The following is a 15,689-nucleotide window of genomic DNA, read 5'->3' as shown; positions in this document are numbered from 1 at the left end:
GTAGCGCTCGTGTGTGTCTCCATTTTTTCCTTACGCAGTTTTCTTGCGCTCGTGTTAAATATGGTCACCACATTTGCTCTCAGTGTCTGTAAGAAAGAATATGTAATTTAGGACATTGTAAAAGAAAATGATTTTTTCTTGTGTTTTACATCAAAAGCTCACTGTACAGATAAATCGGAAAACAGGAATAATAATAGAAGTGCTTATGCGCACTAGGTTCAGAAAGCAAGCAGCCTCGGTTTTCCTCCAGCTGTTGTAACAGCTTCAGAGTGAATTTCCCGACCTATACGTAAGCTTCCGCTTGCCATGGATCGCATGCGTACGCGAAGAAGGAAGAACAGGAAAAAGTACATGCCCTTTCAAAGGAAAGCAGGCGAATTGAATAAATACGCACATTTTTGTGTATAATATGCACTGATGACCAATTTACTAAACTCCCCCGATCATGTCACTAAACTGTTTTTTTTTTAATTATTCATGGCATATATTCATGCACGAATTCCCGACACATAGTAGCATCAAGCTGGCTGTGCAATGCGCATAAGGCATCATGGTAGGTGTACATTGTGTCACTGTCCCGATATTGTGAAGTGAACATTGAAGATATGTGTGTATTTTCAAAATGCTGGTACAACCGAGTGCTTTTTTTGATGCAGAAAGCAATTAGCGGGGAAAGTCAGATATTGGTTTAACCATCGTAGCTGACTGGCAAAATAGCAAAATTGTTGTCGCCGCAAAATTGCCTAATCTAATTTCACTCTAAGGTTTTTTTTTTTCTATAAATGAATTCTAGGGTGCTACCTGCCAAAACCACGACTTTGTTATGAGGCACGCCGTAGTGGTGGACAATGGACTAGTTTTTATCATCAAGGAATCTTTAACGCGCCCCCAATGCATGGGACACGGGCGTTTTTACATTTCGCCCGCATCGAAATGTGGCCACCGCGGCCGGGATTCGACCGCGCGACCTCGTGCTTAGCAGAGGAACATCATAGCCACTAAAACACTGCTGCGGGTGCGTTCTTTTTTTAAATACGAACCGAGGAACCAGATATTTCTTGGGTCCATGCGTGACAAAGCGCAGATGGCAGCGTTAACATTGTGGTAAATGATGCTACAAATAAGAGCGAGGCTACAGTTTGTTTCGCATAAAAATAGAAAAGCGTTTTATTTGAAAGCAAGACAAACTGGTGGGTAAATAAGGCACACCATGGGTGCGATCTTGTACGCGTTCCAAAATAGAACGGAGGCGGTTCGTTCCTTACGCCCCGACATAGGCGGTATGTTCCGTTCCGTTCGTCCGATAGCAGACGACACGGAATGATTGACAGCAGATATCACGTCACAATTGACGTCATGGCGTTCGGCACGGTTCAAATTGGCGAATCGTATTTGGCTCGGTGGAACGAACCGCCTCCGTTCTATTTTGGAACGCGTACAAGATCGCACCCCATAACGAAAGAAACATCGAGCTTTTTTACTACTGTACAAGAGAACCAACCTAAATACGACACCACAATGGTGCTGAAAAAAGAAAACTTAAAGTGGTCTCGGCATTACGTGGTTGAAGGCTTGTGCTTTAAAACTCAATCTTGAAGACACCTGATTATGGAGACGAGATTGGTGCAAGACCGTGCTGATTGCTTTGGCGCTGGACCTTGGTTCTGCTCTCAGGGCCTCATGCTTCGACGGTCCTGAAAAGCAACAGTAGTGCTTTATTATACATATGGCAGCAGCATGGTTGTGCAGAGCTCAGTGAAGCACTTAAGCACAAAACATTTTTTTCGGAAGAATGGTCAACAAAGCCCTGCACTGTGTGCGTATGTGAGTACCGTATGGGCCTCCCACAAGAGAATAATGTTTAAACCAGCCAGACTATACCGTTTCAGGTAACTGCAGAATATTAGTACAATATTAGTCACAATATTAGTCCCACTGCCGAATAATGTTTAAACCAGCCAGACTGTACCGTTTCAGGTAACTGCAGAATATTCGTACATGGCCAGTCCGTGGCACTGTATGCACTTTGAAACAAACATCACTCAATATGGGACAAAATGTACATGCCCCCGCCACACACACAACACACACGCACACAACACCTACGCAACACACCCATGCACATGCAGACAAAGCACGCACACACAACACAGACACAACCCCATGTTGATGGCCGCTGTTTGTTTAAAAAATGTAGAATATTATACCGAACATTGCACTGACAAGTTTCATTTTATTATTGCCAATATGCACTAAGTAGAGGATGTGTGAGCCTTAGGTTAATTGTGGCGTATGTGGTTTTCTTTTTTAAGTACAGTTAAACATGCAAAAGGAGACACATTCTGAATGTTTATTGCTTCGTTTTAAAGGAACAACTGTCAAAGAAGACAAAGAAAGAAACAAAATTCCAAGTTGGGTTCCACTGGTTCAGTTGCAAGTGTAATTACTACCCTCCCACTTTAATTTTGTTTTGTTGGTTTCGTTTTTATGGGTTTCACCTATTTAGGACAATATTAACATACCGTTTGTGCAACTATGGCTGAAATAATTTTTAAACCATGCAGCCAATTAGAATGTAACATTAAAAACTAATATGCACATTCTCTCATGACTTCCTATTTTATAACTCTTTTAAACGAATCGTTCTATTCACTTGAGGGCATATGTTTAAATTGCAGAATTGAAGGCGATCAGTGAAATGATGCCTGTTTTTTTGGGGGGGAAATCTTAAATCTAGCAGCACTTCCGAGAGGATGATGAGAACTGATAATTAACAGCATTGTCATTATCAACTTATTTATGTCTACAACAGGACGAATGCCTCTCCCAGCAATCTGATTAGTTCTATCTTGCGCCATCCCATCTTATGCCTTGCGAGACTTTTGAGATAAGCAGCCTTCAAGTCTGCAATTAAATTCATGGGCGTTCCAGCTGATAGTTTCCCTAATGCGTGCATGTAATGGTACAGAATGAGTGTAAGTGTAACGACAATGCTTCTTTAGCTGAGTTTTGAGACGAATTGCTCGAAAGTGGCCTAGTGTTCAAATTTCTGCTATGGAGCAATGACTTGATCATTTATTGGCCTTGATTTCGGAATTTGTACACATGCCTCACATGAAATACTTATGACGTTATTCAGTGAATTGTTTTAATTAGTAACCTGAACATTGCAACCTGTCGATCAAGTAAAGTTCACTTCTTCATCTAATCAACATGTATTTTTCTAACTAAAATAAAATGTCGCACTTTCACCCAAAAAGTGAAGCATTGATTGGGACAGCAAATTAATAGACAGCTATACGAAGTAAGAATAGTAGATTTATCGGCGCTATAGACTTAGAAACATTCGCTTACTAAATGAATGAACAAACATAGTGTCGTCGTACAGAACCAAACATGAACACATCACACTCGATGACCGTGGACACTCGCTGTTAAAACGCTCCTCTGAGAGCAAGCGCAGCAGCAGCAGTAGTCAGCGAGGTGACCTTCGTGCGGTCTATCGGTTTAGCGAGAAGAAAGCGTGCGCAAAAGTACGAGCCGTCTGCAAATCCCTTTCAAGATACGGCCGTGCAAAGTAGGCACTTGAATGGCAGAGTCGAAGCCCCCCCCCCCCCCCCCCCCCGCCCTCCCTCCTTCCTGCACTGCATCCCCGCTTTGTTCGAAATATCGACCCCGAGATTGAGCCTTGCGAGCGGTCGCGTAATGCGCATTTGCGACCGGAGCACCGTCTCTCCTTCCTCCCTCCACTCCCTTTACGGCCTTTGGCGCGACGGAAGACGGCGCGTTTGCTCTGTGGTTTCTTCCTTCGCGCACGCCAGATTGAGCCGCGATCGTCGGAGTTAAGTTTTGTTCTTTTCTCCTTGAAATCGACCAAAGTCTCTTCAAGGTGATTATCGACGTTGATGAAGCAGGAGGCAGGTTGGAGGTAACAAAGCTTGAAGATATATTGCAACGGAAATATTTACGCAGTCAAATACAGAGTTAGCAAAAGAACACTAATGCAAAACATACAAGTAAACAGCGCCTTACTCTTCTACTTTTTCTTAAGTTAGAGCCTAGGACAACTGTCACTACATACGACCAACTGAGTATCACTGTTCTACCACTAAGTGGTTACGGCCCAGACTAGCATTGCATCGTACGGAGTCTTACTGTTCTATCAGGCTTAGTGATTACAGCCTAGACTGAGGAACAAGCACCTCGTCTCGATTGTTATAGCCGGAAGAGACAAATAAAAAGGGCGGTAGGGTCGTTAGCCCATCCCACGGAAGCATTTGCCAATGAGAGTTGAAAGTCTGCTTAAGCCACCACCCAAGGGGATGGCCTTACTCTCAAAAGTAAATGCATTAGAAAACAACCCTGTTTTCCTTCTTCCCACAACTTCGTCTCCCTCTCTTATTTCCACGTCGTCAGTGACGGCCTCGGCAAACACGCCAGGCACGCACGATTTATTGAGGCCATCTCGCACCTCAGCGGCGTTTCTAGCCAGCAGGGGGCTCGGGCGCTGGTGTCCCAACACCGCGTACCGCAGTCCCCCTCAAGGTCTTTCCTCGTAGAAAAATAATGACCGCTGGCGGTATCCGGACTCGGCGTTCTTAAACGACGTTCTCCGAACGTGGCCTCCGCATGCGCACTGCGCCCCTCTCTACGGCGCGCACTGCAAGTTGTAACTCGACACCAAGCGGGCTCTCCTCAGCGCTCAAAACAAGATGCACGTGGCTGCCGCCCGGATGCGTAGGGGCGTGGACCCCCGCTCCGTACGCGCAACACGTGGTCAATATTGCTAGGTGCCCCTAAACCTCGGTTGCGTCTCTAACCAGCAGGGGACTCAGGAGCCGGCGCCACAACGTCGCGTATACCGCCGTCCCACTCGAGGTTTGTCTGCGTGGACCTATTACGACCATCGGCGGAATGTCAACACAGCGCGCGTAAGAGCCCGTTCTCCGAATCCGTTTTCCGCATCCGCACCGCGCCCCCCCGGCGCGCGCCGCGGCCAGTCCCCCGACACCACGCGGGCCATCCGACCCCTCAAAAACAGGAACGGTTGCTGCCCGACGCGCTGGGGGGTGGTCGCCTCCCCATTCACAAAACAGACGGGCAACTCGCGGCACTGCAAAAGTATGTACAAAACAATCATACAGCCGTACACCGTCCATTCTGCATGCTCGAGAGATGAGCGGCCTAACAGTCGGCTTCCCTCGCGTATATTCACTCACAAATACAGCATACGACGCGCGGCGACGCTGTTAGCGACGTTGGACTTTATGCGGAACATCACGGCGCCGGCAACGCCGACGACAAAAATGCGCCTGGGGTGTCCGTATAATTGCTATGGCAATAACAGAAGACAAAGAACACCGTATATCCTCTGCATAATGCGAAGCTGGCTTTCCTGTAATTGAAATTTTAATACTGAAAGCGAGATTTGCTTCCGCGCAACGCAGGCTATCGGTCCAAACACTTAGCACTCAACAAAAAGACAGGTATGGCGGGCTCCCCGGCGTACGGCGTCTGTGCGACGCGGGGCCACGCTTGGAGCACACACCTTCCGCAGAGTGCGTAAACATGCTAACGTCTTCGCTCTTTGGATGGAGGAGCCAATAGAGCCTACAAGATCTTTTTCTCTACGGACGCCTGTGCTATCAGCGCGTTTTTTGAGCCGCCTCTACTATCAACGCTGAAGATGCCGCGCTGGCCCACAAGCAAGAAATAGAAAACTATATTCATCATGGGAGCCTTTTAATGAGAGCTCTCGTTTGTCGTCTGCTCTACGTTTCTTCTACGGTAACGTTGAGCAGCAGAAACAGAAAAAAGTCGGAATTTACTTGAGTACCACATATTTACAGCATTTACTATATACAACACCGACACGATCCTTCGAGTGCACTATACGTACGCCGCAAACAGATCACACGTCATGTATTTTTGTACCAATGTCAAGCAGAATGGCACAAGGTAGGAAATAGTACTTATAATTTAAAGCGATGGACACATTACGTTAGCTGTATAGTATTAGATATATGAAGCAATGATACACGCTGCCGTTTTACATTCTTTTAGCAAATGTACTGCTCCGGTCCAACATATGCAATTTTTGATCATTTGTTTCTCATTTTTCTAGTCCATCATTCATGCGTTATATTTATTCTTTTTAGGTGTCAGGGAAGTGAAGCTAGAAGACGACATGGGAGCAATTCTTTGTGGCCACTAGCGTGATGACAGCATGCCTTCACGGCTCGGGTACTAGCACCGTCCGCGCTGTGTTTTTAAAATGGCAGTCTTCTGCATAAGAAAAGGCCTGCCACCACGTGAAATCACTGCTATCTTCAGTTCTGTGTTTCCGTCCTGGGGCCACATCAAAAGAATATGCTGGATTCTACGTTCGGAGCTGGGCCGTCAGATCCGGCTTTTCAACGATCTTTTCAGATGTATGCGCTACACCAACTTCCCTGCGTGGGTTGCTACAAGTCAACTAAGAGACTACCGGAACTTGGTGAGTACTGCCTTAGAAACCACATGGGACAGTATGCTGTCCTGCCTACAGATGATTGTGAACGCGGCAACCACCAAGAAGAGACAGTCAGACAGACTGATGGTTATTGGTGAAACCAATATTCCAAACGATATAGTCAACCTTCTCAATAAGGGACGGAAATGTGGACTTGAGCCTCAGGTTCCAGCACAAGAGCTTCTGGCATGGAATTGGCAATTCGCATGAAAAGCGCCCCAGGAACAGCGCGAGCGTTGCCTGCTAGATGGTGTAGAGTGCCTAAACAGAGCTGCCCCCAAGGCCCGAACTGGTCGATAGGTGCGATTGTTGCAACGTGTGGTGTCTTTTTCAAAGACAATGAACTCTGTCTAATGCAGCCCGATAAGGAATGCGCTTTTGTAGCTCTTGCTAGGCAAGCCTTTAACGAAAAAGCATTAGAGGCAATCAAAAATAATTTTAAGCCTGCAAAAGTCAGCTTATCAAAAATTAAGAAAACCATGACTTCGTTCTGTGAAGAAATTGGCTGTGAAAGGTTAGCTAAATAGATCAGAAAGAGTAAAAAAGATTCTCTTACAGATTTCTTCAGTGCCAAGACCCATAAAGTTGATGTCTCATTTCGAACGATTTTCAGTCGACGGGACACGTGGCAATATCGAGTCAGTAGTTTTTTGCTAAATGCCCTGCAGCTTCTTCAACTCAATGACCCTTTCTTGACTAGAAATTCGGATGAAGTTTTTGAATATTTCCGTGGCAGCCAAGAAATAGGCTATGTGTTCTCCACTGATGTAAATGACATCTTTTACTCGGTTCCACACCCTGAGCTTCTAAAAGCCGTTAAACAGTGCATTGATGAAAGTGGCGAAGCAAATTTTTTGTCTAAAATGGAGATGTCGGCTTCGAATTTTGTTTCCCTCTTGGAAGCTTATCTCAACCGCACCTTTGTAACTTTTTAACATGGCATATTTTTGGAGAAAGAGGGCATTTGCATTGGTTCACGTGTAGCACCCATTTTATGTGAAATCCTTTTATCCTACTTTGACCACGCACTGCAATGTGTTCGTACTTCATCTCATCCTAATGTTCTTAAAGCTTTTAGATACGTTGATGATATTTTAGTTGTTATTGACAATAGATGCCCCTTGTCATTCCATGAAATGGTTGAGCAGTTTTTAGACGATTTTAGAGCAAATGCAAAAGGACTTAGTTTTACTAATGCGCCTCCGAGGGGCAGTTTGTTGCAGTTTTTAGACCTTAACCTAACACTTATGAGCGATCACGTTTGCTGTGCGTACCTCCCTCGAGGTAAAAAGGAGTTGTTATGATATGACTCAGCGCAATCTAAGGCTGTGAAGCGTGGAATCGCCTTTCTTTGCCTGGAATAGACTCGTCGTGTGCATGTGATGCAGGCGAGTTTTTTGCCATCAACTTGAGAGACTTTTAAAAGCAGGCTACCCTCAGTGTGTCTTAAATTCTGTGGTCAAGTCCCTCCTGCAGAAGCTAAAAACTACCGCTGCGAGTGGGAAAACGCACTCGAAAGAAAGAGAGCGAGTAAAACCAGAAGTAGTTCCTTATGTGCACCGTGTGAGCCATAACCTCAAGAAGGTAGCTACCAGATATGGGATTTCGGTTGTCTTTTCGGCTCCCAACAAGTTAGCTCAATTGCGCCCCCGGATCACACGCGAGGGGCCGCGGGGCTGCCAGAAGCAGCACGCCAAACATTGCATGGACTGTGTTGAAGGGGTGGTCTACGAGATACCCCTAAATTTCGGCAAGTCATACGTCGGACAAACGGGACGTTGTATTAATGACAGACTGAGGGAGCACGCTAATAGTATAGGTAAGTGTGGCAAGGCACGTATTCCTGCGCACTGTAAAGCCTGTCGTTGTACGCCATGCTTTGAACAAGTACTGATTCTTGGCAAAAGCAAGGACCAAACTGCAAGGGAGTTGTTGAAAGCGTTCTATATTAAAAAGAAAGGGTCTGATTGTGTCCGCAATACATCTATCGTAGTATTATTTTTCGCAGAAATATGCTTTATCCTAAGTATGTTATCATGACCATGTTCTGTCACACCTTGGCTCCCTGCGCATGAGCCGAAGTTGCCTTTTCTTCTATGCGTTTTTTTGAGGCTGTCATTAAACGGTTGGTAGTTTAGCGCATCACTGTCTTCCTTTCTTCTGTCCCTTTTCAAGAAATGTATTTTGCGCCACAAAGTATACCTAGGAAATCTAAGCACCAACTTGCCGAAGAAGTCCTTTTGGAGTATCAGTTCCTTTCATTCTACATACAGAGGGAACCGTGACTCCTAAGTCTTCAGCAAGTTTTTAGCAAACAGAGCTGCTTAGTTTTCAATGTTGGTGTGCCTCTTATAAGGATCTGTTCTGTCCCGCAAAAAAAAACGGCACAATTTATGATATAGTTCTGTACCTCTGGCCGCTAAAATCTGTAGTCGCATCTGCAATAGGCTGCAGGATCGGCACAAAGCTTCCAGCAACATTGCACTCAATTGGGGAAAGGCGGCTCACATTTGTTTCTGATGTTGCTATTTTGAGTGAGACAGCGTCTCTTAACTGCACCAAGCGGCTCAGCATTGCGTGTTCACTGTTGCAACGCGTGTCCACATCTTGAATAAGGTCTATACTTGGCAGCTCCATGCGCTTCTGGCACTCCCTGAGCCGGCGAGTTGCCTTAGCGCTGTGTTTATTGTGCCCCACTAACGCTCGTGCCTTTTTGCACAGCAATGAAACCAGCGGCGTTTCTTTTGCGTCCTCGATTGCCAGTTGTAACGTGTGTCCCAGGCGCTGAAGTGGGATCCATTCTATCTGACGCATGGCGGCACGGATATTCCGACCGTTGTCTGTCACTACATCCACAGGCACATTGCTGAGGTCGAGAGACCACTCCTTTACGATTTCGGTCACGCAGGCTTGGATATTCACAGCTGTGTGGCTTTCTTGCAGGTGACAGCACGCCAGTAGAGAGGCCTTGACTGCGAAATCTTGTGTAATATAGTGGCAGGTCAAAGAGATGTATTCTTGATTTGCCCTGGATGTCCACATGTCAGTTTTGAATGCGAGCGACTCTAGTTCGTTTGCTATGTCCGACGCTATTTGTGTCTTGAGTGAGTCGACTGTGCTTCGGTACAGCTCAGGAATTACTGTTCTTGAAAACGAAGTTTTGTGCGAGATCTTGTACTGGGGCTGGAGGTGGTGGATCAAGTGCCGAAATCCTTTGTTCTCCGCGAACTCGTACGGCCGGAGGTCTCGAGCGATCATGCCCGCAATGAAAATCGTCGTTTCCTCTTTCGCGCTTTCGGACAGCACACCTTTCACTTTAGTCAGATCCAGCAACGTTTGGTTGCTTTTGTCCTTAGGCTACGATTTTTCCTTAGACGACTGCTGGAGTTCCAAGTACTGCGTGTGATGCTTTCTCCTCAGATTCACGAGCGGGCTTCTGCTTGACGGCGTCTTCAGCGTCGAACCACACTTCCTGCATATAGCAGAGAACGGAGTTGCTTTGTCGAAAAAACTCCAAATGAAACTCCTTTTTTCGCCCGGGCTCTATCCATGTTTCAGAACACTGCACGTAAATGCTCGACGAGAAAATATGTGCCACTGCGTGGCCGTTGCTCCGGCCATTCCATTCGCACGGAGAGAGCGTAATCGGAGAAAGCGGTGTGACTGCTCCTCTCGCCGCACCGTGGCGCGCGCAACCCAAGGCTCGCTTTCCCTGATGCGGACGGGCGCACAGGACAAAAACGCAGTTTCCGCAGTCTGTGTGCGACGCGCACTAGAAAATTATCGCACAGCACAAGTAGCTGACTGGTGCAATTAGGCAATTGCTTTTTTTAAATTATGACGCAGACTTAGGACCAGGGTGAGGCAGATCGTCATGAGAGCGTTCGTTTCACAACACGCAGGCAATTTTCTTTATTTCTCTAACCGTGCATGGTTTCAAAACACGGAACATTTTACAGTTGAGCGGAGAGGATTATTTTAATTCTGCTGTTCTTTTACACATTAGTTTAGAACCTGAAATTACTTTTGATATATAGAGATCAAGGAGTTCTGTCAGTTTTCCTCTAGAAATGGTACAAATATGATTTGTACTTATATGCGTGTAATATATTTAGCTTTCAACGCTTGCAAATGCCACTGAATGCATTGTCCCACTCAAATGTTGGGCTTTCTTTTTGTGGATAGCTCTTTTGTGACGTGTTCAAATGTATCATATTATACCCCAATCCTGCTAAAGCCTCGAAAGAGGCTAGCAGTATCCCCAAATAAATAAAAGCCTGCAATGCATAAGGTTATTTTTAAGTTGTGTATGGTTGGAACTGAGGCGAATTTAGTCTTGTTTTCTCTTCTTTCGTGCGCGGCAAGCAAAAAAGAGGGTTTAAAGCGCCGAAGCTACAGCTTGGCAGGAGGACAGATAAAACCAATTGAGGATAAATGACATATTATTTACAAAGACAAAATCGGAGCCACACTGTTCGGCATCCGTTTTTACATTGTGTTTATTTTAAACACGGAGCACTTTCCTGTGCAGTGGCTTTCAGGCGAGCTTTTCGCGGTAAGCAGCCCTGTCTGTCACAGTAGCGCCGACGTTGGCTAAGAGTGGCCTCATGAACTTATCAAACACTACAGATAGTATGCTTGCGGCGTGGTCATCCCTTGCTGGGCAAACGAAAAGGGGGCACTGCTCTAGTCGAGGCAATAACAGTTGAGCCACCTGCTGACGCACGTTGCTCTTTTTTATGTGCGGCAGGGCAATGTCAACAGCCTTCTTAACGGACACAAGGACCGTGGCAATTTCTGACTTTGGGAATGTTAGCCCACCCCTTGATTGCAGGTCAATAAGCCCCATCAGCACGAGGCTGGGTCCATCCGACTGGTGGAGGGGAGGGCAGAATCTGTGTGTTCTCCGCTCCTCAACTGCTCTCGCCACGAACCCTGTTATATATGCTATGGTTGATGGGGGCCGCTGCACCGAAATAGAACATACCCATATTAGTATATGGAGCTAGACATTCTGCAATGTATGCCCATTTGTGAGAGCACAAAAATAAAACAGCTTTTGGCACTAACCTATAAAAAAGTTCCGCAGAGCAAATTTTAGACAGCATGTAGAGACAAAGCTTGTCCATAAACCAAATATGACATTTATCATGTCGCCACTCAACCTGCATTCCCTCAAAATTTTCAAATTTCGGGCATTGATACCACTCAGTTGTTATAGCCTTGACATAACGCGATACGATTGCTTTTTGGTGGCACTTCCCATGGGTGGAGTAGGTGAACGAGTGTGCACTCACGAGGCGTCGCTTTCAGGGATGTGAAGAGCTCGTCAATGTGCATCACAATATCTTCAGTTCCCGTAAACCTGAAGCAAAAATATCCACACTATTCATATCAGCCAAATATATGTATTAGGCAAATCGCTGTTGGCTGCAAAAGAACAGCACTAGTAGTCCAGCGAGCCAGCCAAGCGTAAGCTCTTGAGAAACATTTGATGCAAGATATACCTGGCTGGGGCGACTTGCGCTGTCTCGGTCGAATCATGCGTGGTTTCCTGTGCTGTTGCTTCAGCCGGAACATCAAGTTCGGAGGACGTCACATTCAAGGAGGCACCATGCCTACTGCAATACATGTAAAACAGTTACCACCACTACTAAAGCCGCCACATAAAAGCGAAAACTGCTTGTAACACATTGCCCATCGGCACAGCAGGATTTACGTGCTCGTGTGTTCTGAACTGTAAAAAATTCCAGTCAGCAGGCAGGCTACAACACTAGTAGCTGCTCGCATCGTGAAATCTTAGTTGTGCGAGGGCCTGAAATGTGATAAGCTTTCTATTTTGAAACAAGAGCCAACCAGTTCACAACTATGAGCGCTCGTCCCGGAGCTCAAATAACATGCACCTACCTCAAGACAGTCTGTCCGTTTTCAACGTTTGAAGCTTGGGATGGGCACAGGCTGCCAGTCCGCAAGATCCTCTCCAGGCTAAATGTCACGGCTCTTGCATCCAGACAGTCGTTGCCGCCAGGCATTTGCCGCAAAGAACTGAAGAGGAGCTCGACGGGGTCGCTCGAGAAGTTCTTTGTTAAAACATAAAAGAAGCCTCTCTCGAGAAGGTACTTAATGCATAGTACCGTAGATTTGCTTGTCAGCAAGATAGCTTCGTAGGTTTCAGCACTAAGAAACTTTATCCCGCTCCTTTTACAGGCATTGTAGAGAGTTTCGAGGTAGTCTGGGAACTCCTTCTCCAGCCATTGTAGGCGTTCGTCGGTAGCGCAAAAAAAGTGCATTTGGTCAGGCTTTCTCATATGCATATGCGCTGTTCGGTTGGCCACATTGTATATGGCAAACCACTTCTGCATCATCTTCATAAACAATATCGTTGCGTCTGCGTTCCTGAACTGTTCTGCCTGAGGGTGGTAACTGGGGTATTCTTTCAAAAAACAAAGCGCCGAAATAACTTCATCTGAAAACAGCTGCACTGCTCTGCCCACATGCATCTTCTCAAAGTTAGTTGGCTCTATGGGCTTCTGTGTCAGGAAGCGAACTGGTTTCACAATCTGTTTTTCTTTTTTAAGGATATAGAGCTGCTTCACAAACTCTCCAGTTATTGGCTGACTGCCATCTGTCATTTCCCTGTCCAGAAAGAAGGCTTCGCACGTTTTTTTAATAATATGACACTGGTCAAAGGACAAGAATAGGCTTCTTTCTGGATCACATGGATGACTGACCACTGGCTTGAGGGAGCCATTGCCCAGGTGGCGCATTATTGTGACATCAATCTTGTGGTTATCCGTGACGATCCGGACGACGTAGAGGCCACACTTTTCAACTTCAGCGATCACTTCTTTTGTCAGCTGATACAGGAGCTTGCCACTTCATCAGTTAGTGAAGAAAAAGCCGCAAGGAATTTTGTACGACGTGGACAGGCCTGTTGCAACGAAACACAGCACCTTGTCGGGAAGCACGATGTTGTTTACATTCTCTCCTGTCCCAGCGTCTTCTCTCACAGTTTGCTGACCAAAAAAGCAGTCCATTTTACGATCGTAGATGTATTTGGAGCTTATAGCCATTTCATCCACAATAACTGAGGAAAACCGCGCTTGCTCTTTCAGCTGCCCCACCTCTTGCTTTAGGGGTTCTTTCATTAATGGTGTGATCCCACTTTCACTGTTGGATTTGCCAACATAGCTAATTTGAGTGTTTTTCGAAGGCAATTTCAACAGTCCTCTGTTGCGTATGTAACGGTATGCCTTAGGGGACAATTAGTACAAGACTACACATTCCCGGAGAAAGTCTGGAGACCACACGGGCCGTTGCCTTGACGCATTGGCGATCTGTTCCGCTAGGCAGTCTTCTAAGCAGAACTGGGCTGTGCCGACCTTGTCCAAGCACTTTCTCAACGCCGAGTGGAGAGTGTGGTTTTCAAACCCACAGAGCTTATTTTTTAGGCGGCTGTTTTCTCGCTGCAGTCTCACGATAGCATCTGCTTTCCTGAACAATTGCACTCTCATTCGGTTTATATTCCTTGAATCCGACTGCTTGCGCGGAAGAAGGTCATCGGTAGTTTCGTTGCGCAATCAATGCCCCACTAGACTGCTGTAATGCACCGACTGCATCTTGTGCACTTGGTTTCTCATATCCTGCACCTTTAGGACTTGCTTCTTCATCTCCTAACAAGGTTGCATGAATCAGGCTATCTTCATACACTACAGGAAACAAGCAGGCAGAAGTTGCCGAATGGCCTGTGCTTTTTTCGCGACCACAGGCTGAACCAGCAGCTTCATCAGGGCCGCTCGATAAATTTTATGCCCTTTCTTGGTTTGGAGTAGAATTCTGCGTCAATTGCTCCAACTTAAGTCTTTTTTGTGGCTGTTGTGGCTGCATGTAGCTTGGGTAACCCGCGAAAACGCTCGGAACAGCATCCCGTTTCAGGCGCCGCAGCTTTGTGGACCCCAAAGTATAATCCGAATCTAAAAAGTGAAGGTTGCAGACGACACTGCTAGCAGACTTGTCATTTGGGACAAAATCTTTTCTTGATATGGCCTTCAGCCATGCTTGGCGGCGATCATCATTCGCGGGAAATTCGTGAAAACTTATTCCAAGTTTTTTTTTTTCCTGTCACAGTGGCAGAAAGGTACGCAGCAGTACATTTATCTGAAAAATACAGAAGCAGGTAGAATTGTGGTGCGAAGCTCATGACGGAGAACCGATGCAGTTTTCATCACACAGCAAATACTTTAATTGCGGGACCACATTAGCTACACGAAACCACTCGCACCTACCAGGAACACATGCAACATAGCAAAACAAAGCCCAGCAAAAAGTTCTCGCTTCAAGAGCAAAAAAGCAGAGCTCAGAACTTCTGACTCTCGTGGTGGCGTATAAACAATGCACGAGTGCTTATCGTAATTAATTATGTTGTTCGAGCCAGAGAGAGCTTCGCTGTAAAGTAGCTGCCCAGTACTTTAAATATCGAGTGAAAGGCACAAAAAGCATACCTGAGTTTTGTCATACAGCGCGGCAACTTTTGCAACAAAAAAAAAAAAAAAACATTCAGCACGATGGCATGCAACCTGGACGAAATGTTGCGTGGTAAAAGCCTCGGTTGCCCCAGTCGGCTTTTAGACGACCACTAAAGCTGCATGCAAAAGCAATCCGTAACTGTTTAACAACGTACCTCAACTTCTTTGTAGCTGCAAGAAGGAGTCGAAAGAAATTGACTTCGTATTCACTGTCCTTCTGCGTGAAAACGTGCCAACAGGGTTGATGTCGCCACTGAAATCGCAGGCAGTGCCGGCCAGGCGAGCGCCGCTTGAGCCTTGGGCTAAGGTCGCCACCTCGCGGCGTGTTACGGAGTTAGCATAATTACAGTTCTCTGCTGCGCTACGCGCCGAATGGGACGGCCTGAGCAACGGCGCGCCGCCGTAGCTGATCGCGGAGGCCACGGCCACTGACAGTTGCTGTCACAAACGACCGCTTACCCGAGCGTGCGCTGCTGCCTTCAAATTACAGCGCGATATCACGGCGCCAACGGATTGCCTCGACAGAGCACGCACACCGAAAAAAAAATACACACAATTACCAAAACGTGCCGAGAGTACGCCCCCTCACCCTCTCCGGTGAGGAAGGGGAACAAACGGAGCCCCTTTTTGAGGGCCCCCTCTGGCTCGAGCGG

General features: G+C 46.4%; 1 long non-coding RNA gene across 1 annotated transcript; it reads right to left on the bottom strand.

Annotated features, from left to right (window-relative positions):
* Window positions 1–1,285: 1,285 nt before the first annotated feature.
* LOC126518586 (uncharacterized) lies at window positions 1,286–13,681 on the bottom strand. Its single transcript, XR_011892367.1, has 3 exons — window positions 12,019–13,681; window positions 11,809–11,876; window positions 1,286–1,694 (listed from the first exon to the last, which is right to left on the bottom strand). It is a non-coding gene; the product is annotated as an uncharacterized lncRNA (long non-coding RNA).
* Window positions 13,682–15,689: the final 2,008 nt, after the last annotated feature.

The sequence above is a fragment of the Dermacentor andersoni genome, chromosome 1 (assembly GCF_023375885.2).
Source record: "Dermacentor andersoni chromosome 1, qqDerAnde1_hic_scaffold, whole genome shotgun sequence".
Classification (NCBI taxonomy): Eukaryota; Metazoa; Arthropoda; class Arachnida; order Ixodida; family Ixodidae; genus Dermacentor; species Dermacentor andersoni.
The sequence above is the reverse complement of the archived record's forward strand: the minus strand, read 5'-3'. Positions and strand labels throughout refer to the sequence as shown.